This window comes from Oryctolagus cuniculus, chromosome X, assembly GCF_051225735.1.
Source record: "Oryctolagus cuniculus isolate XC-2025 breed Fujian yellow rabbit chromosome X, ASM5122573v1, whole genome shotgun sequence".
In the NCBI taxonomy this organism is placed as follows: Eukaryota; Metazoa; Chordata; class Mammalia; order Lagomorpha; family Leporidae; genus Oryctolagus; species Oryctolagus cuniculus.
The window spans coordinates 60,749,672-60,776,866 of record NC_142888.1 but is presented as its reverse complement, the minus strand read 5'-3'; the positions used below and the strand labels follow the sequence as shown (position 1 = coordinate 60,776,866).

The window sequence follows — 27,195 nt, the reverse complement described above, 5'->3', positions numbered from 1 at the left end:
TTTAAAAGAATCACTGATCAGGGGCTGGCGCTGTGGCATAGTCGGCTAAGGCTATGCCATGCCTGCGTGCCATAAGGGTGCAGGTTCCTGTCCTGGCTGTTCCACTTTCCCATCCAGCTCTCTGCTGGTGGCCTGAGAAACAGTGGAAGATGGCCCAAGCTCAGGGCCCAAGTGCACCTGCGTGGGGGACCGGGAAGAAGCTCCTGGCTCCTGGCTTCGGATCTGCCCAGCTCGGGCCTTTGCGACCATTTGGGGAGTGAACCAATGGATGAAAGACGTTTCTCTGTGTCTCTCCCTCTCTGTATAACTTTGCCTCTCAAATAAATAAATTAACTCAAATTTAAAAAAATGAAAAGAAAATTGGCTTTCACAAAATAGGATTGATCCCTGTGGTGCTTCAACATACGCAGATCTATAAATGTGATATAATACAGTAACAGAATGAAGGACAAAGACCATATTATAATTGCAATAGATACAGAAAATGCTTTTGACAAAATTAAACATCTATTCATGTTTAAAAAATATTCTCTCCTCAAATTAAGTATATGGGGCCAGCGCCTGCAGTGCTGGCATCCCATATGGATGCCAGTTCGAGTCCCCACTGCTCCACTTCCAATCCAGCTCTCTGCTATGGCCTGGGAAAGCAGTAGAAGATGGCCCAAGTACTTGGGCCCCTGCAGCCATGTGGGAGACAGGGAAGAAGCTCCTGGCTCCTGGCTTCAGATCGGCGCAGCTTCAGATGTTTCGGCCATCTGGGGAGTGAACCAGCAGATGGAAGACCTCTCTCTCTCTCTCTCTCTCTCTCTCTCTCTCCCCCTCTATGTAACTCTGCCTTCCAAATAAATAAATGAATGTTAAAAAAAAAATTGGGGGGCCAGTGCGGTGGCACACTAGGTTAATCCTCTGCCTGCGGCGCCAGCATCCCATATGAGTGCCGGGTTCTAGTCCCGGTTGCTCCTCTTCCAGTCCAGCTCTCTGCTGTGGCCCGGGAGTGCAGTGGAGGATGGCCCAAGTGCTTGGGCCCTGCACCCGCATGGAAGACCAGGAGAAGCACCTGGCTCCTGGCTTCGGATGGGCATAGCTCTGGCTATTGCTGCCATTTGGGGAGTGAACCAACAAACGGAAGACCTTTCTCTCTGTCTCTCTCTCTCTCTCACTATCTGTAACTCTACCTGTCAAATAAATAAATAAATAAAATTTTTAAAAAAATTGGGTATACAAGGAATGAATTTCAACATAATGAAGGCCATATATGAAAATCTTATAGCTTATATCCAGCAGTGAAAATTTGAATGATTTTCCTGTGAAATCAGGAAAAATACAAGGATGGCCACTCTCACACATCTTTTCAACATAGTATTGGAAATTGTAGCCAGAACAATTAGCTAAGTGAAAAAAATGAATGGCAAAATAAAATTGTCTCTATTTGCTGATAACATATCTTATATAGAGAAAACTTTAATGACATTATTAGAAGAATTTAGAACTCATAAATTTGGAAAGTTACAGAATATGAAAAGACACAAAAATTTGCATTTCTGCATAACAACTGAGCTACTTGATAAAGAAGAAAACAATCCCACTTAGAGTAGCAATCCAAAAATTCTTATGAGTAAATTTAACCACAGGTAAAGGATATGTCGTGGATACATATACATATACATATACATATACATAAGAGAAATTATAAAACATTGGTGAAAAAAATGATTGGATGAAAATAAATGGAAATATATCCTGTCCATGGATTACAGGAATCAGTTTTGTCAAAAATATTCATAGTTCTTAAAGTGATAAACAGATTCAGTGCAATTCCTATAAAAATTTCAATGGAATTTTTCAAAGATACAGAAAAATTAATCATAATATGAAGCCACAAAAGACCCTGAATAACCAAAGCTGTCTTGAAAAGGGAGCAAATCTGGAGGCATCCCAATTTCTGATTTCAAATTATACAACAGAACTTTATTAATCAAAACAGCATGCTTCTGACATAAAAACAGACACATCAACAAATGGAAAAAGACAGCCTGCCTACACACCTAGTGACAATCAGTTTTGGGCTATGGTATCAAGAACACATGACAGGGAAAATACAGTTTTTAGTAAATGATGTTGGGCTAACTAGATATCAGTATGCTAAAGAATGAAATTTGATCCTTATCTCATAGCATGTAGAAAAATAAAATTAAAATATATTAATTCCTTAAATGTAAAAAACTCAAACTAGAAACTACTAGAATAAAACTAAGGTGAAAATATCTACAATATTGATATATGGGGTGGTTTTTTTTTATATGACCCCAAAAAGAACAGGCATCAAAGCAAAACTACAAAGCTTCTGTATAGTAAAGAAAACAATTAATAAAGAGGCAATGCAATGTTGGGGCCAGCGCTGTGGCTCACTTGGTTAATCCTCCACCTGCGGTGTTGGCATCCCATATGGGCGCCGAGTTCTAGTCCCGGTTGCTCCTCTTCTAGTCCAGCTCTCTGCTGTGGCCCAGGAAGGCAGTGGAGGATGGCCCAAGTGCTTGGGCCCTGCACCCCATGGGAGACCAGGAGACGCACCTGGCTCCTGGCTTCGGATCGGCGCAGCGCCAGCCATAGTGGCCATTTGAGGAGTGAACCAATGGAAGGAAGACCTTTCTCTCTGTCTCTCTCTCTCACTGTCTGTAATTCTTCCTGTCAAATAAATAAATATAATCTTTTTTTAAAAAAGTGGCAATGCATAGAGTAAAAGGAAATAATTGCAAATCATACATTTGATAAGGGGTCAGTATATAAAATATGTGAAGAAGAGACACAAATAACTCAATAGCAAGAAAAATAACTCAACTGAAAATGAGCGAAGGGCTTGAGTAGGTATTTCTCAATAGAAGACATATGGATGTCCAATGGTTTCATGAAAAAATATTCAGAATCATTAATCACTAGTAAATTAAACCACATTGAGATACTACTTCATACCTGTTAGAAAGGATATTATCAAAATAATAAAAAATAAATGTCAGTGAGAACATAGATTAAAATTGTCACTTATACAATGTTGGTGGATATATAAATTAGTATAGTATATTATGGAAGACAGTATGAAGTTTTCTCAAAAAACTAAAAATAGAATTACCTTGTGATCCAAAAATCTAACTTCTGGGTATATATACAAGTGATTTGAATTCTGTTTGTCAAAAAGTTATCTGCACTCTGATGTCCATTGCAGTACTATTTGCAATGGCCAAGATATGGAATCAACTTAAGAGTCCATCAAAGGATGAATGGATAAAGAAAAAGTGATACATGTACACAGTAAAATATGTAAGTTTTTTTAAAAGGAGAAAATTCTATCATTTGCCACAACATGGATGAACCTGGAGGATATTATACAAAGTGAAATACTCCAGGCACAAAGACAAATACTGTATTGTACAAATACTCATTTATAGAAAGAATCTAAAGATGTCAAACTATCAGATTATAGAATGCCAGTTACCCCAGGGTAGAAGAAGAATGGGCAAGGAATTGGAGGATGTTGGTCAAAGGGCTCAAATCTTTTATTGGACAGATGCAGTAAGATTTGAGATCTGTTGTTAAGTATGCTGACTATAGTTACTAATACTACATCTATCAAACTGCCAAAGAGTAAGTTGTAGATTTTTTGCATCATCAAAAATTATATAAGGCATGGCTATTTTAACTTTCTTCATTTTACCATTCTACTTTGTGTGTTGTGTGTTATGTGTGTGTGTACGCGTGCACATGTGCAGGCATGTATATCTCAAAATAGCACATCATACTTCATATATATTTATAATTATTATTTGCCAATCAGAAATTTTAAAAAACTTAAAAAACAAAAATCAGGAAAAGCATGGGCAACAAAAAACAGGAACAAAGGCCACCAATAAGAAACAATAAATATTAATCCAGTTCTATCAATGATGACTTTAAATTTCAATGATCTAAATGTACCAATTAATTAAAAGACAGAGTTTGTCAAGGTAAAAAAAAAACACACATCCAACTATGTATTGCCTAGAGGATACCCATTTTATATATAGACATGTATATGATGATACTACAAAAATTCATGAAAATACAATCATAATATGCATGTCCAGGAACTATTTAAAGGGCCTCTTACATGTGTAGATTTCAAAAATTTTTTGCACTGAAAACCTGAACGCTTATTTTCTTGAAGCACCCTCACAAATTAAAAGCAAAAGGATGGAGAAAGATAAAGCTTTCTACACTAGCCAAAGGAAAACAGAAGTAGCTATGTTAATTTTAGACAAAGCAGACTTGAGAGTCAGTAAAGTTATCAAGGATACAATGGGTATTACGTGATCATATAGGGGTCAATACTCAAAAAGATATACCTCTAACATCAGGAACAAGACTGGGATATTCAATCATCACTCCAATCCAACTTTTTATTTATTTTTTTAAGATTTATTTACTTGAAAGTCAGAGTTACACAGAGAGAGGAGAGACAGAGAGGGAAAGCTATCTTCCATTTGCTGGTTCACTCTCCAGTCGGCAGATCCGAAGCCACAAGCCAGGAGCTTCTTCCAGGTCTCCCATTATGCCACAGTGCCAGCTCTTTAAGGAGTGTTAAATAAGAGTCATATTACGGGGCCAGCCAAAGCTTTCTGATATGGCCTGGGAAAGCAGTGGTACCTATGTAGAGACCCAGATGAAGCTCCTGGCTCCTGGCTTCAGCCTGGCACAGCCCTGGCCGTTGCAGCTATTTGTGAAGTGAACCAGAAGACAGATGACCTCTCTCTCTCTCTCTCTGTAACTGTGACTTTCAAATAAATAAATAAATAAATAATTTTTAAAAAATCAGTCTTTATTAATTTTCTCCTAAACTTTTCTTCTTAAGAGAAAAATCATTGTGATTGGTAGTCAGCTAAAAGAGCTCTTAAACTTGTTAATAAATACCTAATACTTGATAGAAAAAATAGAAAACCTAGGTTCATCAAAATTAAAACCTGTTGTCCTGTAAAAAGCACCTTTGAAAGAATGAGAAAGTGGCCGGCGCTGCGGCTCAATAGGCTAATCCTCCGCCTGCAGCACTGGCACACCGGGTTCTAGTCCCGGTCGGGGCGCCGGATTCTGTCCCAGTTGCCCCTCTTCCAGGCCAGCTCTCTGCTGTGGCCCGGGAATGCAGTGGAGGATCGCCCAGGTGGCTGGCTCCTGGCTTCGGATCAGCGCAGTGCGCTGGCCGCAGCGGCCATTGGAGGGTGAACCAACAGTAAAGGAAGACCTTTCTCTCTGTCTCTCTCACTGTCCACTCTGCCTGTAAAAAAAAAAAAAAAAAAAAAAAAAAAAAATGAGAAGGGAAGTCACAAAGTGTTAGAAAGATTTTGCAATGTATCTGTCTGGCAATATACTCAGAAATTAGAATTCTCAAAACTCAACAGGAAGTAAACAACCCAATAAAAAATGGAAAAAGGTATGAGTAGAAACTTTACACACACACACACATAGATAAACATTATGTATCAATGGCAAATAAGCATATAAAAATGCCCAACATTGTTTTTCATTAGGGAGATGGAAATTAAAATAATGATATATATTTATAAGAACATCTAAATATTTAAAAAATGTAAGGATATCAACTGATGAGGGGATGCAGAGAACTGGATCACTCATATATTGCTTATAGGAATGTAAAATAGAACAGCTATGGGTTGGCATTTGGGGCAGCAGTTAAGACACCCACAGCTCATAAGGGAGTCCCTGGGTTTGAGTCCCATCTCTGCTTCTGATTCCAGTTTACTGATGATGCACACCCCAGGAGGCAATGGTGATAGCTAAAGTACTTGGGTTGCTATCACCCATGTGGAAGACCTGAAGTGAGTTCTAGGCTCCTGGCTTTGGCTTTGCCTAGTCCTGGCTATTACAAGCATTTGGAGAGTAAACCAGCAGATGGGAGGTCTCTTCTTCTCCTTCTCCTTCTCTCTCTCTCTTTCTCTCTTTCTCTCTCTCTTTCTCTCTCTCTCTCTCTCTTTCTCTCTCCCCCCACCTTTCTAATACATATGTATTTTAAAAGAAATTACACAGTTTTTTGGGGGGAATGATGGAACTTTATTCAGACTATAGTGATGCTTACCCAAATCCATGGGAAAAAAAAAAACAAATTTACTTCATAATAAGTTAGAAAACTAAATTTTAAAACTTATATTGTTGAGATGCATTATTATTAAATCTGGTTATCTTCATATATGTATTTCTAGGGAAGAATAATGCTATCTTCTGTAGTGAGCCAAATTTTTGATTATACTAGAAATGGTTATTTTCAGTAACTGAAGAAATGAAGTACATACTATAAGAATGATGTACCAGATTGAAATATCTGAAAAGAACTTTCTAGAAAAACAGACAATGTTCAGGTCATAAAATAAACCTTTTTTTCATTCCAGAATTGTTTGGTGTTACAGATTACATCTATAAAATGTTAAATTATTGGTGTTGCTGATATCCTTTAATTTTAATGAATATTTAAATTGGTAAGTGTAGGTGTAATTGACCTGAAAAATACCCACCACCTTTGATTTCCCAACCCTATTTTTTTTTTCAGATCAATAGGAATACTCCTTTTTTTAAAATTTGTTTGAAAGGCAGAGTTGCAGAGAGAGGGAGGGAGATACAGAGAGAAAAAATCTTTAATCCACTGGTTCACTCCTCAGATAGCCACAATGTCAAGGGCCAGGCAAGGCCAACTCCAGGAGCCAGAAGCTTCATCCAGGTCTCCCATATGGATGCAGGGGTTCAAGGAGTTGTATCACCCTCTGCTGCTTTCCCAGGCACACCAGCAGGGAACTGGATCAGAAGTGAAGCAGCTGGGACTCAAACGAGGGCCCATGTGGGATGCCAGCATCAGAGGCAGAAGCTTAACCTGTTAGGCAACAATGCCAGCCCCCAGAAATAGTTATGCTTACGAAAAATACAAAACAGTTAAAATACAATCAACTTTAAGGTTAATGAAAATGTTATCATTTCTTTAGTAACTCAGATTTAGCTATTTATCTGGCCTATTAGCCCTTATTGTAAATTAATAATAAGTTTACCTATTAAAATATATGATGGAGGCAATTCACTGATTTTAACATACATATTAATTAATATGGGTATCAACCAAACGCTTTAAACAGTTATAAATAAATGGCACTTAAATTGCATAGGGGACTGGATTTTTTCATGCATGAATTTTTCCTGTATTTCATTTCTACTTTTGTTGTCATAGGGTTGAAGAAAAATGGTTGAGGAACTGCAATCTGTCAGTCTTTTCTAATCTTTTATAACACTGTGCTTAGAAAGTTAATGAGAATACTCAATTTAACAAATGATGGCTCTACTGACTTCTCTGTTGTAGCAAAAAAGGTTGTCTTTTTATTTTTTCAAATTACTTTTGCTGAGATTTTATGTGTTTAAGCTACTGTGACGGATTTCTTCTCTCCAATGAGAATGGCTTTGTGGCTTGATATTTTAGGAATTATACATCAATTTTAAAACTCCATGTATCATTTTTCCTTTAAAACAAAACTCACAAGCATATATTTTTAAAAAGATCCTTCACTGAAAAATATTATCCATGATTTCAAATGTGTTATTATTCACAAAAAACTGTTTGCACTCATTATCACTTAATATTCATAGTTGATTAAATGTTTTTTAACATTTAAGAGATTCTCTTAACATTTTGGAGATTCTCAAAATATTTGGGTATAATCTTTATGTTTTTCATTTATATACAGGATCAAAATTTCCTATCTTGCTTTTTCATTTTATATTTACAGACATTTAATAAAGTGATAAGTACTCTATATCTTCTCTTCAAGGTACTTGCTATTTAATACTCCTTAGCAAACAAAATCAGTCCTTATTTAAACTATGTCTTAAATGGCAATTAGGGAAATAAAATTCTCAAACTGAAATAATATATAGTTTTATAAAATTTAAAGTGTGAGATCAAATGTATTTGACTATCTCATACATATTTAACCAACAATAAATCAAAAAGTATATAGGAATCTGAAGAACAATCACTACAATCCTTTGAAAATTATAGCTATATTTTTAAGTCAACTACAACTTACATTAATTTTAGCCATTTTGTTTCTAAAAAAATAAAATAAAATACAGGTCTTATTTTCAATGGCTGTTTTTCTTCATAACCAGTAAAAAAACAAGTTGCACTTTGGCCACATAATCAGACACAAACAAAAAATTCTCCCAAGCAGGCAGGATAAACTTCTGTGGTAGAAATAGCAAGCCAATATGGATTCCAAATAGAATATTACAGACTTCCATGAATAAACTTACAGATTTGAAGTGTCATCTTTCCAGGTTTGTGTGTCTGTGTGTTTTAACATTTGAATCGAGTCTCACAAAAGAAATATGTAAATGCTTTGGTCCAATTTTTTTTGACAACTAAATTTTTAATTTAAGTATTTTCTCTTCTGACTTGGGTAACTTGCTTAGGTAAACTAGCTTCCCCCTCCCCTGCAACATACATAAACACATAGACTAATAGATTATCATTTTCATAATTTTCTGTGGTGTTTCTTGAAGGAAAATAAATGAACTTAGATCATAGTACAACTGAAAGTATTATCCTTTTGTAAATAGGGATGCAATTCTAAGCTTTTTGAGGCAGTGAAAGCTATTTAGAAATAAATTTTAAAAATCAATTTAATCAGTTATAAAATTTAAATATGTTATGGGTCATATCAAGGAAAATAGTTACCTGCTGAAGGAAGAAAAATTAGAAGACAATTTTTTTAATCATGTAGTTATTTCTTCTCTTTGATGATAGTAACAAAGGGGAACTATTAGATGTGGAGAGTCAAAATGGCTTTGCAATTTAATCTGGGCTTATCTACCTGCAGGAAAAAGTAATTAATCACCCCCATAAAAAAGAGATGCCTTGTAAAAGGTCTACCAGTAACCAATTTCGATATTTAACAGCCATTAATGTAGTGGCCAATGAAAGATCAAAGTTTAAAGTAAAATTTACTTCACATGTGCCATGGTAGGGACAATTGTACCGGAATGTTAAACAAGAAGGAAGAGTCCATCTGGTTTTGAGCTTGCCCTTATAGTATGGTCTCTGATAAATCACTTTAAACTCTCTTGGCTGTGGCTTTTTCAACATAACTCGAAGAGTTTCACTAAGAGTTTTATACCTTCTTTCATCCTTGGATTCAGTGATTCATAAATGAAGTGTGATTTTTTTATCATGCCCTAACGATAACAGATAGAAGTATGAACATGAATGCACACATATGAATACATAACACACACACACGTGCGTAAAAAACATGGAGAAGAAAGTGAGGATGCCCTGAAAAAATTACTAAAAAAATTGTCTGCGTTCTCTGTAAGTGATTTTTTTTTATTATTTGAATTTCTTACTCCTGTAATAAACAGGCTAATTTGGTGGGATTTGCTCAACACAATATATGATAGGAGTTAGTGAACACACAAGAAAGGAAAGGAAGAGAAGTGAGTCAGTATGCTGGGTGAGTTTAAGGTGAGGAGAAGCCAAAAATCAATGATAAGACTGATATGTGTGTGCTCGTGTTTGTATTTGATTAACTAGTTCAATTGTGTTTCAAATAGGTCTTATCCATTTCACACTAAAGGATATGTAAAGCTGACTTCTCTCTCCCCAGTAATGTTCAGCTGTTGCACTTCCTCTTTCCCTTTGCACAGAAGAACGGTGAATTTCTTAATAAGGTCTTTGTTTACATGTGTCCTTCCACCCTTTCTGAAAACCAGGGTTGAATATTCGTATCTCTCTGTAACTTCCTTGGGACCTTTCATACATTAGGCACTTGAGAATATTTGTTGAATGGCAAATGATATTTGTAAACCAAAGTTTGCTTTGAGAAGTTGCCCTTTTTTGAATAATTCATTCAATTTTTCATTTCACACATTACACAGAACATTCACAATCTTCGGTATCCATGGCCTGATGTGGAAGAATCATATATAGATTATGTCCATTCATGTTCTTTCTTTAATCCTCTAAAATTAGTGCAATGAGGCAAACTCATTACATGATTTTATTTTTAAAAAAATTTTGATTTATTTTATTTTTGTTTGAAAGTCAGAATTATAGAGAGAGGAAGAGAGACAGAAAAACAGCTCTTCCATCCACTGGTTCACTCCGCAGATGGCCACGAGGGCCAGGGCTGGGCCAGGCCAAAGCCAGGAGCCTGGAATTCCATCCCACTTTCACATGTGGACAGCAGTGCACCAGGCACCTAGGCCATAATCTGAGGCTTTCCCAGCCACATTAGCAGGGAGCTGTATCACAAAGAAACAGATCACCGGCACTCTGATGTGGTACGCCAGCATAGCTGTGCCCCAACACTGGCCCCATTGCATGATTTTCTGAGCTAGGATTTTATTATTTGAATAGAAATTTTCCTTTATTCTTAGACAGTATTTGTCTTGGGACAAGTACTTTTGTATTTAGTTGACAACACTTAAATCACATATTTTTATTGCTACGTAAATATAAATAAAATCTCATCACTGTGTTTTGGTCTGAATTGAGCAAATGGATATTAATATAATAACTGAGATTTGTAAAATAATTAGAAAAAATTTGATAGAATTGCACCATCTGGAAGCACCAAAGAAGATCAGACTCCAGTTATTATACCTCAGGTTTGGGTTCACATGGGACACATAAAAGACCACTGTTTTAATACTTTTGCTAATCAAGGGATTAAAGTATATAGCTTTGTTTGAATACACCATTTAACTATTTCAAATTACTGCACCATTTCCATAAAAAGTTGAGATATTAGAACTGAATATTGACCTTGATTTTGTAAGTCAGCAGTAAAATGGCATTCAATGGGCAAAGTCAACTAATAGACTATATAATTTTTGTGGCTTTAGTATGAAGATCATAGGATAATGTTTTCAGTTAGGAGTTGGTGAAAAAAATCTATCACTATGCAAAATGTTTCAGGGTTCATTTTACCTAAACTGTGATTAGTCCACTGACCTTCTCACAAATCCCTCACATCAGAACAGACATTTAGCCTTGCAGGATGGTAGTGAAAACACCCACATCTCACAATGAAGTACTTGGGTTCAATTCCCAGCTCTAGCTCCGGACTGCAGCTTTCTGCTAATAAAGACCCTGGGAGGGGCCAGCACTGTGGCGCAGTGGGTTAACGCCCTGACCTGAAGCGCCGGGCATCCCATATGGGCGCCAGTTTGAGACCCAGCTGCTCCTCTTCCGATCCAGCTCTCTGCTATGGCCTGGGAAAGCAGTAGAAGATGGCCCAAGTCCTTGGGCCCCTGCACCCACGTGGGAAACCTGGAAGAAGCTCCTGGCTCCTGGCTTCAGATCTTCGCAGCTCCAGCCATTGTGGCCAATTAGGGAATGAACCACTGGATGGAAGACCCCTCTCTCTCTCTCTCTCTCTGCCTCTCCTCTCTCTGTGTAAATCTGACTTTCAAGTAAATAAATAAATCTTTAAAAAAATAAAATAAAATACAATAAAGACCCTGGGAGTCAGAGCTAATTGTTTTCCTGTCACACATGTGGAAAAGTTGGATTGCATTTCTGGCTTCTGGTCTTGGCCCAGACACAGCTGTTGTGGCCATCTGAAGAGCGAACCAGTCAATGAATGCTCTCTTGCTCTATCTGTTCCTCTCTCTCTCTCTCTCTCTCTCTCTGCCTCTCAAACAAATAACTGAAAAAAAAAAAATCTCTAATTTCCCAGGCTTCACACACCATGATTTGATGATTTGTGCATGTAGATAGTGAAACTGGTATTGGGATGCAGATTTCCTTTTAGTTTTGAGATACCCAAGGATAAACAGGAGTATCCAGAAAATGAGTCCTCAAATTTAAAGAACAGAATAGAAGAACTGGAAGACTGAATTCCCGAGAGCAATATCGGACCATTAGCCTTTAATCAACTGTTTATAACAAAAATAATATATTCATTGTGTAAAATGTCAAAAATATGAATTAAAAATTAAATTAGCCATGTAATATTTTAAATATTGTGATGTTGATTTAAAGATCTAATGGAAGAATCAAAGATTATAAATAAAATAAAAAGAATGAGAGCAACTTAAGATGAAATTTTTTTAACTTTTATTTAGTAAATATAAATTTCCAAAGTACAGTTTATGGATTACAATGGCTTCCCCCCCTCATAACTTCCCTCCCACTCACACCCCTCCAACCTCCTGCTCCCTCTCCCATTCCATTCACATCAAGATTAATTTTCAATTCTCTTTATATACAGAAGATCAATTTAGTATATATTAAGTAAAGATTTCATCAGTTTTCACCCACACAGAACATAAAGTGTAAAATACTGTTTCAGTACTAGTTATAGCATTAATTCACATTGCACAACACATTAAGGACAGAGATCCCACATGCGGAGTAAGTACACAGTGACTCCTGTTGTTGACTTAACAAATTGACACTCTTGTTTATGGTGTCAGTAATCTCCCTAGGCTCTAGTCATGAGTTGCCAAGGCTATGGAAGCCTTTAGAGTTCACCGACTTTGATCTTATTCAGACAAGGTCATAGTCAAAGTGGAAGTTCTCTCCTCCCTTCAGAGAAAGGTACCTCCTTCTTTGATGGCCCATTCTTTCCAGTGGGATCTCACTTGCAGAGATCTTTCATTTAGTTTTTTTTTTTTTTTTTTTTTTTTTCCGGAGTGTCTTGGCTTTCCATGCCTAAAATACTCTCATGGGCTCTTCAGCTGGATCCGCATGCCTTAAGGGCTGATTCTGAGGCCAGAGTGCTGTTTAGGACATCTGCCATTCTATGAGTGCTGTGTATCCCGCTTCCCATGTTGGATCATTCTCTCCCTTTTTTATTCTATCAGTTAGTATTAGCAGACATTAGTTTTGTTTGTGTGATCCCTTTGACTCTTAGACCTATCTGTGTGATCAATTGTGAACGGAAATTGATCACTTGGACTAGTGAAATGGCATTGGTACATGCCACCTTGATGGGATTGTATTGGAATCCCCTGGCACATTTCTTTTTTTTTTTTTTTAATTTTATTTTTTATTTTTTTTATCTTTTATTTAATGAATATAAATTTCCAAAGTATGACTCATGTGAAACAATGGCTTCCCCCCCCATACCGTCCCTCCCACCCACAACCCTCCCCTTTCCCACTCCCTCTCCCCTTCCATTCACATCAAGATTCATTTTCGATTATCTTAATATACAGAAGATCAGCTTAGTATACCTTAAGTAAGTATTTCAACAGTTTGTTCCCACACAGAAACATAAAGTGAAAAATAATAGATGATTTTTTTAAATGATGATGAAATCAGATCTGACCTATTGTCATGTTTAATCCCAGTGAGAGTCAAGTTGGGAATTGATAATTTCTTTCTTTCTTTTTTCTTTTTTTTTTTTTTTACAGAAGATCAGTTTAGTGTACATTAAGTAAAGATTTCAGTCGTTTGCACCCCCATAGAAACACAAAGTGAAATATACTGTTTGAGTACTCGTTATAGCATTAAGCCTCAGTGTACAGCACGTTAAGGACAGAGATCCTACATGAGGAGTAAGTGCACAGTGACTCCTGTTGTTGACTTTACCAATTGACACTCCTGTTTATGGCATCAGTAATCTCCCTATGCACCAGTCATGAGTTTCCAAGGCTATGGAAGCCCCTTGAGTTCTCCGACTCTTATCTTGTTTAGACAAGGTCATAGTCAAAGTGGAGGTTCTCTCCTCCCTTCAGAGAAAGGCACCTCCCTCTTTGAAGACCTGTTCTTTCCACTGGGATCTCACTCACAGAGATCTTTTTGCCAGAGTGTCTTGGCTTTCCATGCCTGAAATACTCTCATGGGCTTTTCAGCCAGATCTGAGTGCCTTTAGGGCTGATTCTGAGGCCCCTGGCACATTTCTAACTCCACCATTTGGGCAAGTCCGATTGAGCATGTGCCAAACTGTACATCTCCTCCCTCTCTTATTCCCACTCTTATATTTATATTTAACAGGGGTTGCACATACCAAATATCAACCCAATATACTACAAAATCAGAAGTGGAGGATGGTTAAAAACATTTGAATTATTTAGAGTTGGCATTTTGTAAAATAATGGTCATCCTTTTTTAAGGAATTTATTTAATACATTTGATTCCCAAGGTCACAGCAAATATATGATAATTACTACAACGTAACTCTCATCAATTCTCAAATTATTGATATTAATACAAGAAAAAGATTCAATGTAGTTCATAGATACAATTCTAAGAATATAGTAATACTTCCTTCCTTCCTTTCTTCCTCCCTCCCCCCTTTCTTACTTTCTAAATAATTTATCTTTAATTATATAAAGACAACAGATTTAATGTGGTTCATAGATACATTTTAAGAATGCAATGATACTTCCCTCTCTCCTACTTCTTTTTTAATTTTTGCACGTCCACTACATAAAGAGCTCAATAGTAAAAAGTAAAAAAGACTGTAGTTTTGCAGGAATATAAGCATGAGATATAAACAATAATTTGATGAAATTATGACCATTTCACTTGTATACAATAAATTTTAAAATAATCACAGATAGCATTTCATTCTTAAACATTGATTTGACACGGATATGAAATTTTGACAAAAGTCTATTGCATCAATACTGATATACATATTTATTTCTTTTTTGTTTTTGTATTTTTTCATATATATTACAAGGGAGTATATGCAGTATTTACCTTTCTGTGTCTGGCTTATTTGACTTATCATGATGTCCTCCCATTTTGATGCAGATAGTAGAATCTTTCTTTTTTAATAGCTGAATAACATTCCATTACATGTAGATATATGAATATATATCACATTTTCTTTACCCAATCAGCTAATGATGGTCACCTTGATTGGTTCCACATTTTGCCTATGTGAACAGTGCTTCTATAAACATGGTGATGCAGGCATCTCTTTGATACAGTGTGTTCATGTCTTTTGGGTATATACCCAGAAATGGGATTGCTGAATCATATGGCAAGTCTATTTCTAGTGTTTCAAGAAGTCTCCGTACATTCCACAATGGTTATACTAATTTACATTCCCACCAACAATGTAAAAGTGTTTCCCTTTCTCCACATCTTCTCTAACATTTATGGTTCTTTGTCTTTTGGATAATAGCCATTCTGACAGGAGTGAGATGGTATCTCCATGTGATTTTGATTTGTATTTCTAGTGATGTTGAGAATTTTTTTATATCTTTGTGGGCCATTCTATTTCTTATGGAAACTGTCTATTGAGGTTTTTTGCGCATTTCTTAATTGGATTGGTTGTTACTGAGTTTTTTTGAGTTGTTGATATATGCTGGATATTAATCCTTTGTCAGATATGTAGCTTGCAAATATTTTTTCCCATTCGGCTGGATGTCTCTTCAGCTGGATTGTTTCCTTGGCTGTGCAGAAGCTTCTGAGTTTGATATAAACCTATTTGTCTAGTTTTGCTTTTGTTGCCTGTACTTTGGGGATCTTATCCAAGAAGTCATCACCTATACCAATGTCTTGGAGTATCTCCCTTACATTTTCTTCCAGAATACTCATAATCTCAGCTCTTAAATTTAAGTCCTTGATCCATCTTGAGTTGATTTTTGTATGTGGTGAGAGGTAGAGTCTCCCTTTTCTTTACTCTAGTGAGCTACTTATGCTCTTCTGATACGCCCAGACATAGCCTGAGATTTAGTTCAATGTTGAGTGAGTAAAGAAAAATGAAAAAAAGCGAGAAATATGTGGTAGAAATGATGAAAAGTTATGTTAATAGAAATATAAAATCAGTAGCAGTTCCTAAAGACATGTTCAGAAATGGGATGGCCTTGTAAAACAAGCTTTATAAGTCATGCAGCTGTTTCTTTGTTATCCCACACAATATAGCAAGGATCAAAATATGGAAGGGACAGTGAGTAAATTTAATTATAGTATGTGTTAATTAGGAGCTGCACTTAGTGGTTGTTAACCAAGACCAAAATAGATGTCTAGTGGCTTTAAAATCAAGGTGGAAGTTATTCTTTTTGTAGAAGACATTTGGAAACCAGCAGCTCAGAGCTAATATGGAGATTTCATGAAATAGTCTGGGCCCCAGTTTCTTCCTGCTCCAACATACTTAGCACATTGGTTTCATCCATCAACTTAGGGTGGAGTGGAGAACCTTTTTTCTGCCAAGGGCCATTTGGATATTTATAATATCAATCACAGGCTTATCAACTTAAAAATTAACCTGCTATAGATTTACTGAATTCCTATTAATTAATTATTTATTTGAGTTACAGAGAGAGATAGAGATCATCTAATCTCTTGTTCACTCCCCCCAAATGGCTGCAACTGCCCAGGTTGGGCCAGGCTGAAGCCAGGAGCAAGGAGCTCCCACATGAGTGTCAGAGGCCCAAGCTCTTGGGTCATCTTCCACTGCTTTTGCAGGCCATTAGCAGGGAGATGGAGCAGAAGTGGAGCAGCTGGGACACAAACTATCAGCCATATGGGATGCCGGCATTGAAGGTGGCAGCTTTACCCACTATGACAAAATGCCGGCCCCTGATTTATTGAATTTTGAGTCCTACCTGTGGTTGCCTTGGCAGGAACAGAAGTTCCCCTGCCCTGATTTAGGGCAATATGTGATTCCTCATGGGCATGCAAGTAGGCTGTTTACCGATGGCCATGAACTCAGACAGACTCTATGCGAGAGCTTTAGTGCCCCTTGTTTGCTAGCTCAAAATTCATAATATTTTTATTTTCCAATGAATGTTTTTGTAAGTGAAGTCTAGTGAGATAATAGAGTACACGTTCCCAGCTTGTAAAATTGTCCCGCAGTGATCACACTGCTTTCCTCCTCCCTGACTTCCCAGAATAGTTTCTCAGCCTTTTTCTTCATGCTTCTGCCCCATTAGTACTGTTTCTGTGTCACAGGTGGTATCAGGGATGCATTGGTGGGGGAAGGGCCCTGTTCTACCATTGCCCTCCACGCTGGAAGGGGGCACTGGTAAGACTGGGGAGGAGCGTGGGGTTAAGTGTGTACTCCATGACATCTCAGGGAGAGGCAAAGCAGCCAGCATCCTGATCCTAGGGTGATAGCTCAACAAGCAATTCACTGGGGTCCTCTCACTTACCTCCAATGCAGCTGCTGAGCACATCTGGTGGGGAGGCTACAACCTTTTGGAAGTTGCCAATCCACCATAGGAAGCTTTTTTCTTCCCCCCAGTCAGGTCCTGTATCTTCCTTTTGCCCTATTCCCTGATTTAGGTGGTATGTTAGTAAGGAAGCAGACAAAAATTAATATTGGGAAATCATCTAACATTCTCGCCTGCAACATGAAAAGAATCTCTCTTTTTTTGAGTTCATTTATTTATTTGAGAGGTAGAGTTACAGATAGTGAAAGGGAGAGACAGGGAGAAAGATCTTCCATACGCTGGTTCACTCCCCAAATGGCCACAACAGACAAAGCTGCGCCGATCGGAAGCCTGGAGCCTGCTCCGCGTCTCCCATGCGGGTGCAGGGGCCCAAGGACTTGAGCCATCTTCCACTGCTTTCCCAGGCCATAGCAGAGAGATGGATAGGAAGAGGAGCAGCCGGGACTCGAACTGGCGCCCATATGGAATGTTGGTGCCACAGGCGGAGGATTAACCTACTGCACCACAAGTGCCAGCCCCATAAAGAATTTCTTTTAAAAATTATAGCTGTCTGAACAGTGGTGAGAGTCCCAAGGAAGTAGCAGTGAATGTTGTACAACTAGGGAAACGGAAGGATCTGTGGCCTATGCAGTTCTTGTAGAATCAGGATAAGTTTCTAGAAATTGAGCTCTGGTATCCTATTTATTCCTGAATTTCTATGATTTTAGATGAGAATTATAACATTGGTAGATCTATCTAATTTTATCTTAATTTGTCTGATAAATGTTGGATTGGGTGCTGTGATTCTTTGCATATTAGCTATATGATCTGTTACAAAGTGACACGTATATCAGTATAGTATGAATTTCTAAATTCCAGAAAAATTGTCTATGAAAATACCCCTGCTGAACAAATACAAACAGATTTGCTTCTGTAATGAAAAAAAACAGGAAATAATTGTAGTAACTATTGAGAAGTATTATGAGTATGTGTGTGTATGAAGGCAATATTATTTTTTAAAAGATCTATTTTATTTAATTGAAAGAATTACACAGAGAGAGAAGGAGAGGCAGAGAGATAGAGTTTTCCCATTTTGCTGGTTCACTCCCCAAATGACTGTAAAGGCCAGAGCTGAGCTTATCCGGAGCCAGGAGCCAGGAGCTAGGAGCTTCTTCCAGGTCTCCCACATGGGTGCAGGGGCCCAAGGTGTTGGACCATCATCTACTGCTTTCCCAGGCCATAGCAAAGAGCTGGATAGGAAGAGGAGCAGCCAGTACTCGAACCAGCACCCAAATGGGATGCCAGCACTGCAGGCGGTCGCTTTACCCGTTATGCCACAGCGCCAGCCCCAGCAATTTTAAAAGCTCATGAAAAATATAATTAAAAGATGTGTATTTTAGTGCAAAAAAATTTAAAAATCCATGCATATAGTCTTCAGAAGTTTTTGAAAACATACATTAGGACTTTTTTCATAAGATGCATTTTACATGATATGTATCTGTATCTGACATTCATCATATTTATCTTCATATAGATCCATATGGTCAAGATGGTTCCCATTCTTCCAATCCAGTTAACTAGTCTCAGAAATAAGTATGTTTCTTATCTTGTATGTGACTTACCTATCAGCCTATCAGTAGAATTGAAATTCTTTTTAAATATATGAAGTAAAAGCATGTGTTACACACCAATTAATTTCAAGTCTACAGTCTTAAGGGTGAAGAGAGGTTGAGTGCGTGGGGTTCCTCAACAGTTTTCTCTCATTAAACTTCTCAGTTGTCAAAATAAAGTAGAAAGAAATATAAAAGTACTAATTATGCATCAAATGGAATAAAATTATATACTGGCACTGGACAGTGTCTTTCTCTGGGGCTAGAAAGTTTAACAGCATCTGCTCCCTGCTTCTTGATGAACTCTTTGTCAAGGCCAGAGGATATTTTTATATAATAGAAGAAAAGAAATCTCTGCTGGTCTTTGCAAACCATAATCAACATAAAATGGTTATAGAGATAAGACTCATCTGCCATGTTCCCATATAAATAATTTTTCAGAGAATATATCTTAGCAGAGCATAGAAATCTTTTTATTTCCATAAAGACCTTACCAAACAGATGAATTGTATATGGTTATCAGATGTAATTTCTATGATTGCTAGCCCGTAACATAATCATATACTAGAACACCTGGGTCTCAGGATCATTTCACATCTATTATCTAACTTGATGTGATGGAAATGTGCAGAAATGTGGGTTAAAATTCTGCATCACCTTTTTTTGCTGCAACACAAAATGTTGAGTTTAGCAGATCAGTTCCACACAAGAGCAATTGACTAAAAAGTTGCCATGGTGTGAATATAGCTTGAGTTTCATGGGTAGTTTCAGGCTATTTCAATAATAGCCTGCTAGCAGCTATAATATAGTTCAAACGTAGGTTTACAGGAACTTCATATGAAAGTTCACCACCTTATAATGAACCCTCTACCTCTCCTTTTCCTGTCTTCTTAGCCTGTCTTTTGTGTACTCTGAGCATTACCGAAAAGATGTCTTGCTATTTAAATTTTATTGAAGAGTAACATGCATTCACAAAAATATGAATGATGAACATACAGGTCCATGAATGTTTATGTAGTGATCACTTCAGAGAGACCACCAAGATATCAGGAAAATCAACATACTACATCCCTCAGACTTGCATGCAAGCGCATCCCCAACTCCCAACAAACATACATGTGCACAAAAGTGAAAACTATCGTGGCTCCAATCACAGCACTGGATTTTTCCAAGAATCTTTTGAAAGAGACAGACAGAAATATAAATAGAGCGAAAGCGAGAGCGAGAGCAAGAGTGAGAGAGATCTTCCATCTGCTAGTTTAGCCCTAAATGCTCACAAAAGCCAGGTCTGGGCCAGGCCAAAGCCAGGAGCCAGGAACTCAACTCAGGACTCCCATGGGGGTGGCAGAGACCCAAACTACCTACCACCTCCCAGAGTGAGCATGATCAAGAAGTTGGCATCAACAGGAGCTGGGATTTGAACTCACACACTCCAATATGAGGTACTAGAATCCTACGTGGTGTCCTTAACTCCCACAACAAAAAACAGGCCCTAAATTTTGGCTTTAAAAAACTGATGTATGTACTATTTTCTTTCCACCTTCTTTATTCAAAATTATGTTATTGATTTCCATACATGTTGTTGCAGTTAGGAGCACTTTATTTATTTATATTATTTTATTCTATTATACTGTATGGATATACTGACATTTATATATCCAGTTCTTTTAAAATTTTTTATTTTTTTTATTTTCATTTAATTTGTAAGACAGAGACAGAGAAACATACAGATTTTCCACATAGTTCAAATGTCCCCAACAGCCAGGGCTTGGCCAGGTCAAAACCAGGAGCTCAGAAATCCATATGGGTCTCTCATGTGGGTGACACAGACCCAAGGATTTTAACCATCTTTTCCAGCCTCCCAGAGTTTGCATTATCAAGAAGCTGTAATCTGGAGCTGAGGAACCAGAACACAAACCAGACTTTCCAATATGGGATATGGGCATCCCAAACAGCAATGTAACTGTTGTGCCAAAACACTTGCCCCATATATATCCATTCTTTTCAATGGTCCTTTATTTCCATTTCTTATCAATTATAAATGGAGTTGATATAAAATTCTCATATATGACTTCTAATATGCATGTGTATGCACATCTATTGGGTTTAAGCCTAGGAGTAGATTTGCTGAATCATGGGGTATCTATGTCCTCAATTTTGGTAGATCCTACCAAGCGTTCTTCCAAATAGTTATGATACTGTATGCTTCAAGCCAGAATTTTGAGTGGCTCAGGTACTTCGCATCCTCTTCAAACTTGATATTAGCTGTCATTTTCATTTTAGCCTTTCTGGTGATTATGTAATAGTATCTCATTGTGATCTACTTTGAATTCCCTGTTTAGGTCCATCATCCTTTCGTATATTTGCTGGTCATTTGACATTTTTCTCCTGGAGAATTTCTTGACTTTAACTCTTCCTTTTTTTGTAAATTATATTATATACCATCTCATTATTGATTTCTAGGAGTTCATCATGTATTTTAAATATGAATCACTTGTGAAATGTATGTATTAAAATATATTCTCCACTCTAATTTGTTTGCAGTATTTTTCTGCTGTTTTTAATTCAAAGAAATTTTGTTTTTATCAAAGAGACAGCGAGTGAGCGAGCGAGCGCACACAACAGGCAGAAAAGAGCGCTCTCCCCCAGTCTGCTGGATCACTCCCCAAATGTCTGCCGTGGCTTGGTCTGTAGCAGACAGAAGCAAGGAACAGGGAACTCATCTGGGTCTCCCATGTCGGTGTCAGGGACTCAACCACTCAAGTCATTATCTGCTGTCTCCCAGGATGCATATTAGCAGGAAGCTGGAGTTGCAAGTGGAGCTGACACTTGAACCCAGACTCCAATATGGGATGCAGGTGTGCCAAGTGGCATCTTAGCCACTGTGCTAAACACATGCCCTGATTAACAGGAATTCTTAAGAAAAAGTAAAACATCTCTATGTTTGGTAAAATAGCATCCTAATTTTTTTCCACAGTATAATAGTGTTGTTCAGAGTTAGCTTTCTGTTACTGCAAAACTTTCATCTTGCAAAGTTTTTATTTCTCATAACTTCTAGTAGTTTGTCACAAATGCATTATTTCATTTTTTCCATAGGGAAGATAAATTGAAACAAAAGTGTTTGATATAAAACCTGGTATGTGTTGTTGAATTTTTCTAGATTGAATGTCAAGTTTTCCAAGGCTTCTAATTCTGTGAAGTGAATCTTAATGGCAAATGGAGATAGTCCTTCTCTTCTGTTCACTGACAATAGATGCCTGCACTACATGTATGAAGCAGAGACTAACAAAAAATACAACAATGCCTTCTGAGAATATATTTTAGATGCTCAGAGGTGGTGCCTACACTCTGATTACAGTTTCATAGTAGTTTTTCTCTTTTTTTTTTTAAGAAGAGGGTTTTAAAAGATCACTATAGTAGGTATCTCCATTTAAAATTATTCAAATAGCTCAGTAAACCTAAAAAGTACATAGAAGTTGAGCTTCTAAGTCCTAGGTCATCACTAATCCTTTGACTAACAAATCTTCACTCTATAAAAACTAGCAAACAAAAGAAGCTTTAAATGAACAATACAATTCAACAGTTTGTTTTCATATCTATATCTGACAATTATGCAACAGTCATATAGTAATAATCTAAAAGAATAATTTTAAAATTGGGGAAGTATAACATGGCTAAAGGCATCAATACAATTGATTATCATTGTAGGTTCAGTGACAATGAATGTCAGGACCTAGTCCAAAGACCAATTGTCTGGTCTTGACCAGACAAGAAACATTTTCCAGAGGTTGAACTATTGAGTGACAAGTAGCTGAAGGCCCTCCTGAATGGCATGCTCAGGTGTCAGAGGACATCAATATCCCCATAGAAGGTCAAGTCTGGCTGTTTCAAAGCCAGAAATAAAGACTGCCACACAATGCTGACCTCTTTGCTCATAAACAGTAGTTTTCTTACCACACATCATTTCTGATCCTGAATATAAGCCAGAACATTCAGTTTTCTGCAAAAATAAGCATTAATGGAAGTGTGAAGCATTAAAATTTTAACAACTTGGATATCAAACAAAAATTCAATGGTTTAATTATCATTTGTTGAAGAGAAATACATTGGGAGTTTTTACTTTTTAATGATTCAGATTTATACAATAAATCACTATTGTGAAACATACTCCATATGGCTCAGCTACAATAAACATGAAAGTAATAATTGAACAGTTGCTCAGCAAATTTGATCAATATAGGCAATCATATATATAGGTCCAAGTTGTAGCTGAAAAATAAATCTGGCAAATGAAAGTTTCACTTATTACTAGTACTATCTAAACATAGTGGTGTGTTTATAAGTGATATGCAGTGAATATCAACATTTTTCATAATCTTGAAGCATGGAATTGAGAGGAAGAATACTAAAATTTGATCAGTTTTTCCTTTTTTAGATTGCCTGTCTACAATATCTAAAATGCTCACATAACTACATACCACTCAGAATTGGCTACTTCTGTTTGACAGCAAACAGATATATGATCAGGAATAAAATCATTCATATTGTTATAAGCTTGAGTTGCCAGAAAAATTGTATGTCTCCCATTTCAATTTCAAATAAATAATCATAAATATTTTAGGAGAAATATTCCTATGCCTTATTTGGGACATAGCTGTACAAAAAAAATCATTATTTATGTGAAACTTAAATTTAACTGAGTGCACTGTGTTTTTCTTTGCTATGTGGCAGTCCTGTTGTAGATGGCGCTTCCTGTTGGACTATTCATGGGGATGGCATGTTGCAGTTAAGAATGGCAGCAAAGTATAGGGGAGAACAAAACATGGACCTAGGATTTAATCAGATCTGAATGAGCATCTGGCCTCCTTAATCACTTTGATAGTGCGCAAAGTGTATAACCTACCAAACCTCCACTCCTGACCCAGAAAATGACTTTAGTAATCCTTGCCACGTGTAGCCCATGTTTTTGCGGAGTACAGATAATGCATGAAAAACCTAAATCGAAATTAAAGTGTAACAAAGCATCATGTAAATGTAAGGTTCTATAATCTAATTTCATAGTTTAGCTACAATGGGATAGCTAGGTTTTTATGTACCTGGAATATATAGAACTGTGTAAAATGTAAATTTTTTTTTGTATTCTACCACAAAGGCCACTATTATTAACATCCAGTGTCTTATTTTCACTCTACCATTCATTTTTTTATGACACCTAAACAAAGCATACGTTGGAGTTGTAAACAAATACATTTACACACATACAAATGGGCATATATAATATATCCAAGTGTGTACAATTATACATGTATACATGCATGTGTGTATATAAATAAACATGCACATATACTCATCTGTGTGTGTGTGTGTGTATTTACCCAAGTTCCTGTTGTGAGCTCTGAAAAAAAATGTCATTATAAATACTGGTCAGCTATATTTGATATGTATTTTGACAATTCCAATTATAGGAAAAATATATGTACATGTTTGAGTGAACAGGAACTTCAGAGTTAATCATTACATGCTACTTCCTCGACGCAACTACATATAGATAGAAAGTCCATTGTTTTTCATTATTCATGCCATCAATTTTTACTTTCTTGGGGCAGAGACTACCAGCTGTCCATCAAAATCTATTTGTCCCCTAGAATGTCGGACTTTAACTGAGTATATAGCTGCTTCATCAGATATTGCACTTTTCAGCTTTGCTTGTAGTTTGCTGTAGCCATATGACTATGCTATGTCTAATGGAATGTGAGAAGAATCGATATATGTCACGTCTGGGCTACTGCCTTAGGAATAAACAGTGCCTCTTCCATATTTTCTTTCCCTGGCTGCATAACCAGAATATCAACAGCTGGAAAGTCTCAAGAAGTTCACATACACCACTTTAGAGAGCTGCCTTCAGCTGGAGGCCTGAGTGGCTGGGTGCAGCCGAGTGGCCATCCGGCCTCAAATAGGCATCTTTGATTGCTATCTAAGAGATCAATAGACTTCTTGTTCCTGAGCCACTGAATTTTTGGTGTGAATTTGCTATAATAGCTTAGTTTGACCAGTTTATAAAGTATATATAGTGTGCTTTATTCTGCTATTTCTTGATATATCAGCTTTAGACATCATTTATTGATTTCCTGCTATAAGAGAGAAAAAATTAGCTCTGTGTGTGTGTGTGTGTGTGTGTGTATTTATTTTTTCCTACAGGATTATTTCTATGTTTTTTTTGGGAGAAGAGTTTGTTGGATTTCCTGGGGTGTGCTTGGGGGTGAGGGGAAAAATGATTGTGGTGGCCTCTACTCCATTAACCAGGCAAAATGAAAAAAACCTAAGGCTGCCAAGCTATTCTGAATTCCGAGTTGTAGTTACTCCTTGTTTCCTGGCTAATGCTCGCTCCTGGTCTTTACGGTTCTGAGCTTCTTCTGTTCACTTACTCCACAGATTAAACCTTGAGCTTCCTGCCTCAGGTTTAGCAACGAACTACAGGCGTCCCGTGAGTGGGCTTGGAGATTGTCAACTCTTCTCTTTGCTATTCTTTGCCTCATTTTCTCTCTTCCAGGGCTTCCAACTCTGATGTTATGGAAAATTTTGCTGGACAAATGATAATTCTACACTCAATAACCTTAAGGTTGTACCTTCCTCTGCTTTTCCGCTTAAGCCATTACCACTTTACCAACTGTTTTCCATTTTCACTTTTCCCGTGTTATTATGTTCCTTCTCTTATTCTCTTTTTCCATGAGCACTTTTTATCTTTTTATTCCTAAATTTTCATTTTATTGATATATACACAGTAAGAAAAGGCAAATATATGTATTTTTCTACCTTTAAACTGGAAATCTGGCCGGCGCCGCGGCTCACTAGGCTAATCCTCCGCCTGAGGCGCCGGCACACCAGGTTCTGGTCCTGGTCGGGGCGCCGGATTCTAGTCCCAGTTGCCCCTCTTCCAGGCCAGCTCTCTGCTGTGGCCAGGGAGTGCAGTGGAGGATGGCCCAAGTCCTTGGGCCCTGCACCCGCATGGGAGACCAGGAGAAGCACCTGGCTCCTGGCTTCGGATCAGCGCGGTGCGCCGGCTGCAGCGGCCATTGGGGGGTGAACCAACGGAAAAGGAAGACCTCTCTCTCTCTCTCTCTCTCTCTCTCTCTCTGCCTCTCCTTCTCTCTCTGTGTAAATCTGACTTTCAAATAAATAAATAAATCTTAAAAAAAGATTGCATTACCTTTTGTCACTTTACATCAACACTGTAACTTGTCTACACTCAGTCCTCTTTGTTACTTTGGATTGTAATTTTGTGCTTCACAATTGGTTCCTCTGGTGCATAAGACTAACTGAAAGAAAGATATAGTAACTTAAGCAGGGACTATGTCATTTTCATGATTATATTTTTCCATTATAATCATACATTAATTGGTTTATAAATTAAAGTTGTAAAATTCATCATTCAGGATTACAATGGCCATCTCCTCCATGCCATTCATGGTTAAACATACATATGTTATTCGACCTATTCTATGCTGAGAATCTGCTTTTCAACTCTGCTGCTATTAAGTACATAATCAATACTACTAGAGTTTCCATATCCAGTGGTATGCCAGAGACGATCAGTGCTGTATTGCAAGAGCTGAGTGTTAAATTTTCCAAAATTGCTTGAACTGATAGCTAAACACAGCCATTATTAAAAATTTAATTATATAAACTTCTACTTAAATAATTTATATTAAAGATAGTAAATACTCAAGACAATATTTTTAATTATTTTCCTGTAATTTCTTTGCATAATTTATCTGTATAGTTGAAATACTACAGAATGGTGTGCTATTACACATCTCTCTTTAACTCCATATTCAGTGAAATCAAGTAAGTAACTTGAAACTGGTCACAGTTTACCCGGAAGATCACTAAATGTTAAAAATCAGAGCATTATTTATTGTTTTGTTGATTAACTTAAAGAGCAGTTGAATTTTTTTCCCCTAAAGGACAAGATAGTGAATATATTAGATATTATGGGTCACAGTAGCCTACAAGTGGCTACAGACAGTATACAAACAAAATGAGTACTGCTATGTTTAAATATAACTTTATAAAAATAGGTAGCAATAAATTGTTGAAATCTTTTCTTAGTATAAAGTTGATACTTATAAAGTTAATTGAAAATGAATCTTAATGGAGAATGGGACTGGCAAAGGGAGAGGGGGAGGTGGGGGAGTAAGAGTGTGGTGGAAGGGCGGGCATGGTGGGAAGAATAACTATATTCCTAAAGTTGTACTTACGAAGTTTGTATTCCTTAAAAAATAAATTGAAAAAAAAAAGAAAAAGGAAAAAAATGAATTTGAAGACTACAACTATTAAGAGTTTATCTTTATAGAAAAATAAAGAGACCATTCCTCAACTTTTTATACAATCAACTCTTCTTTTCAGAAATTGTTACTTAGGATTTAATAACTTTTCTGATGATCCTCAA

The 27,195-nt window shown here is 37.0% G+C and overlaps 1 pseudogene; it reads right to left on the bottom strand.

The window, feature by feature from the left end:
- LOC100356327 (transcription factor BTF3 homolog 4 pseudogene) overlaps positions 1-25,282 on the bottom strand; it is a 30,365-nt pseudogene extending 5,083 nt beyond the window's left edge.
- Positions 25,283-27,195: the final 1,913 nt, after the last annotated feature.